Genomic DNA, 5,234 nt, shown 5'->3' with positions numbered 1-5,234 from the left:
GAATTTCTCAAAGAATTCGAAAAGAAATTTTCGATATTTTTTTAAACAAATCTCCAAAAAAGTGTGTAAAGTTTTTCTTGCTGGAGTTTAAGAAGGAACCCATAGAAATTTATTCAAAAGAATTCCTGGAGAAATTCATCAAGGAATATTTTAATAATGTCTTCTAGAAATTTCTTAAAAAATCTCTGCAAGAATTTCTTTAAAAAAAAACTCTTCTGATTACCGGTGTTCCATATACTAGGCGCCTCTCCGCCTTTTAAAGAAATTAGAAAAAAAACCCTCCCATGTCACCTTCTCTGTGCTTTAACAAGCTAAGATGGCCGAAATTGCTAGTGCGTGATATTCACACCCAAAGGACCTGAGTTCAATTCGCGTTCGCAATTCTTTTCTTTTCATCTGCAAGGTAACGTTGACAATGTTCAAAAATTTCCATCACATATGACGTGTTCCTTTTGCTACATTCGATGCATCATATTTTGCAAGCTGTTTTCGTACTCTGTAGTTTCCAAAAGCTTTATCGATTTTTAATCTTTAACACAATTTTATAGTTAGTAACTCAGTTGTTTGAAAGGGTGTGTACTGACTATTTCTTCTCAGGTTCAATTCGATATTATTATTTAAAAAAAACTGTCATTATTTTCAATTTTCAACGAAAACATTATTCGTAAGTTTTCATTCTACATATAAGTAGTTTTCATTCTACATATAAGAATGAAAAGCATAAAGAAAACCAGGTCTTTCGCTTAGCAAAGTTTCCAACTTTTATTTCATTTTTCATGTTTAGTACTTCAAGCTTAAATTTTCCTTACAACTTAATATTTCACTGGAAATTCGCGACTCTAGCAAATTGTCAAGCAAACAGCAATACACATAAAAAATCAGCAAAGATATAGTTTATTCGATTTTTTCATACTTGTAACAACATAATCTTTGAAAACTTGCTGAAGAACTTAATATTGGGCGAAGGTTGAAAAGTTATATTTTACAAGATTAAGATTTTTACGTGATAAAAACGTAAAGAAGCCCGCCCTTAACGTATGCTTATTGCATATCTAGGACGTTTTATGTTTCGTAATATTTTTTTTATTAAATTCAATTCGAAAGAAAAAAATTACTTTAAGGTTGAAGGATTCGTCATTGACATTTTCGTCATTATTGAAATTTCGAAAGCAGTTTTCTCGCTCAAAACATTATTGTTTGCATTGAAAATGTATTCACTGCACTCCATTCTCCACCCGCGAAACAGTGAATACTTTGGAAACGAACCAGCCTTGGGCTGAAAGTCTCGATAATAAAGACATAAAAAAAGTGAATACTTTTTCACTGCGAAAATTTCAGTTTTGAGCGAGGAAACTGCTTTCGAAATTTCAATGATGACGAAAATGCCAATGACGAATCCTTCAACCTTAATGGAATGATTCAAAATTGAGGTCAAATGTGAAAAATATGAATAATTAAATGGGTTTGTACTCTCAATATTTTTTATTACTTTTTTTTCCATCAGGCGTGAATGTATGAGGAAAAAAAATATGTTGAGGAAAAATCTGTATCATGATCATGAAATCTGTATTTTTTCTGTACTCTGTATCCTGTCTGTATCAACCTCTAAAAATCTGTATAATACAGAAAAATCTGTATATCTGGCATCTCTGGCAGGGAGTAATGCACGGTCCTTGGGACTGCGCTTGTCTCCAAACAGAAAAAATCAATTAATAAGTTAATTGAAGAGTTTGTGTTTTCGGCAAAGTTGTTAAGCTTGTCAAGGGTTGACAAGTTATGGGTAGTTTGATTCGAATTTTTTCCAATCGTGCGTAGTATCAAGCCAAGTGCAAAGCACGGAGACAAGCACCGAGAGAGTGCATACGACAGAGCGTGAGAGACAGGAGAGCTCCAGCGCGCGGCAAAGTAAGCGAGCAACACACAACCGATTGCGCGTACTCGTCTCCTTCTAGTTTGTTGTGCTGTCTCGTAGCAGAGTGTGCGGCACGCAAAGAGTTTTCAGTCGCACCCTATCCCTGCCTAGGGATGGTCGCATCGCACACACACGAGAGCACCGCTTAAACCGAGTAGGTTTCGTTCACGGCGGAGCGTCTCTCCAAATACCTCGTCGTTGAAGCATGATGTCTTTCACCTGTGAGGGCTTCGCCTAGCCGCCACTTCCACTAGCCCCTGCTTGCTATTGTTGTCGATACTGTCGCGAATCGTCAGGATATCGCTATGAGTGTAGCCATCGTCTATCCTCGTCGTGGAGGCGCATAGCAGCTACAGAAGAGGACCCCGTTTACTTTGGCGACCACGAAGAAGCCATCATAGGTAGTAGACTCCAACTCCTGGGTAGGGTATTTACCCGTCGTTCTTATCACCGCCATTTTTCCGGACCCATCCGCGACCCAATTACCGTTATCGTCAGGTACGCCGGCTACTCTAACGAACTAATTAGCATCCGCCACTGGTAGCTACACCAAGGCCACCGGTGTCTCAGCACATCGCACCGTTGCCGCAGTACCGTGACGAGCTCTACCGCGTTAGTGATCTCGTTTTCAACCTTCAGAGTCACCTCCGCTCTCACCAAGGACCTCTTCCACCAGACATTTGTAGACGGCGCCCTTGAGTTCCTTATCGCGCTTGAGCTCGAGGATCATTTCACCTGTACGATTACGTCTAATTCTGCGCACATCGGCTCCCAGATCCGATGAGCTTGGCGTGGCTCCTCATCGTCTTCAAGATTTCCGAGTACTTGGACTGTTCAGTCTTGATGACGAGCGCGTTGGCTTTCTCGCGCTTGCAACTGCTCTCCTACGTTTTCTATTTCTTTTTTTCTCATCTTCCGCTCTTCTTTGGTTCAAGGGGCGTCCTTCCACTGACCAGCCCTATCCTGGGCTGTTGAAGACCAATCAGTGGTCGCCACCGCCCCCCGTTCCCTTCGATCCGGGACGGGTCGGCCTTTTCAGGTCCACCCTTCCCATCTTTCCAGGACGCCTGGCTGGAGTCCGACTTGCCGGCTTTACTATGTACCGACCTTCGGGGTTAACAGTCTCTTAGGCTTGCCCTGTCGTTCCATCAGCTTTTCGTAATACCCGACGAGATCTGAACGAACTAGACGGATCGCCCGTAACCCTTACACAGTTTTGTACACCGTTCATCGTCGCTTTGATCAGTCTCGTGACGTGAGCTTCCCGGAGAAGCCGATCTCGCCCATGATTTTCTATAACTCTTTGCTGTCGATACTGTCGTACGCCTCCTTGAAGTCGATGAACAGGTAGTGCGTTGGGACCTGGTATTCGCGGCATTTTTGAAGGATTTTTCCCACAGCTGAAGGGAATCCACAGCTGAACACACAGTAAAACTGCAAATCCTCGAGGTGCTGTATGACCTTCAAGTACTGCAAAATATCCTGGTTAACCCTTATGTGGCTGACAGGATACCCGGGTACCCAGTTTAGTCGGCTTTTCGGGCCCGTATGAAATTGATCACCAATATTAACTTCTTTTCCCGATCAGCCTAGATAGCTGTGTAGTGTCGGTAGCGGTTAGTTCAACTGGCTAAGAATAGCACTACGGACCGCCTGTTCCAGTGGTAGGAATCCACCAATCAGGTGACCCCTAATTCATGGTGTTATGCGGCTTTACGCTTACCGTGCCTAGGAATGAATGGCTAGGGGGGTCTAATAAAAACCTATCCGCAAACGGAGCCTGTGGAGTACCAGGGCACCCTCCACAGTATTTGCCCTTACTGTGCTAACCGGAGCAATAGCGCGGTGGACCTTGTGTTTCTCCGAGACAATCAGCTGCCCTTCTTCAATCTCATACTTGAGGCTGAATAAGGGCGGGATTATGAAGATGTTATTAATTAGTTTAGATTTTCACCTATATGGATTCGCATTATGCGTTTTATACAGTGTATTCTGTGCATCATCGCCTTTGGCGCACTCAAATCGATACCGATCTGGCTTTATTGTTGCTGTTCTTTTTTGTGCTGTGATTGTTAAGAGTTTAATCTTGCCTAGTTTGGGTAGTGGCTACGGTTAGGATAGCTCAGATCAATCTTCAGCACAAAAGAACAGCAACGATCAATCTTTGTAGACTTATGCAAAATGGTACAGCCCAAGTGGCGTTAGTCCAAGAACCTTACTTTCGTAAGGGGAATTTCTATTTAGGAAACCTTGTGAATCCGGTGTTTGCTACTTTCAGTAAAAATGAAATGGCAAACTCACGTGTCATGCCTCGAGCATGTGTGCTTGTCAACAACGCAATCGTTGCTACACTCATCTCTGAACTTACTACCAGAGATGTATGTGCTATCACAATAGATGTATCTGTTGGAAACCTCAACAGGAAATACGTTTATTGTTCGGTTTATTTACCGCATGATGAACCATCCCCTACGGATGCTTTCAAGCAAGTCATTGCATACTGCACTTCAAAAGGCCTTCCGCTAATTGTTGGTAGTGATGCTAATGCTCACCATATAATCTGGGGCAGCTCAGACATCAATTTGAGAGGCTCCAGTTTGATGGAATACTTGAGTAGTACAGATCTTGGATTACTTAACATAGGCAACCGCCCAACCTTCATGGTATCTGATAGAGAGGAAGTGTTAGACATAACGCTTTGCTCTAGCAGAATTAGTCATGAGCTGACCAATTGGCATGTGTCAGATGAAGAATCTTTATCTGACCATCGTTACATCTTGTTTGAACATGTGAATGTTACTTCGCAAACTTTGCGTTTCAGGAATCCCCGGTCAACCAACTGGGATCTCTTTACCGATTTGGTTGCAGCCAAATTTCATGGATACTCACCATCAATTGACACTCCAAGTGATTTAGATGATGCCGTTGATACTACAACGGCCTTCATCATGGAAGCTTTTGAAGAAGCCTGCCCTATGTGGTCTGTGAAGACCACAAGAGGAACCCTTTGGTAGAACTCCGATCTGGCGAAGCTCAGGAAACAATGTAGAAAGAGTTGGAACAGACGACGTTCGGCTGGATCGGAGGCTTTCAGGGCGGCTCGCAAGGCCTACCAGAAAGCTCTTCGGTCTGCAGAACGATCCGACTGGAAAAACCTTTGTACAAATGTTTCCAGTCTGAGTGAAGCCAGTCGATTGAACAAAATCCTTGCAAAATCTAAGGATTTTCAAGTGAACGAACTTCGTTTGCCAAATGGTGATTTCACTTCCTCTGATGAGGAAGTTTTAGAATGTTTATTCAGTACACACTTCCCCGGATGTGT

Source organism: Aedes albopictus, chromosome 1 (genome assembly GCF_035046485.1).
Source record: "Aedes albopictus strain Foshan chromosome 1, AalbF5, whole genome shotgun sequence".
NCBI lineage: Eukaryota > Metazoa > Arthropoda > Insecta > Diptera > Culicidae > Aedes > Aedes albopictus.
The sequence above is the reverse complement of the archived record's forward strand: the minus strand, read 5'-3'. Positions refer to the sequence as shown.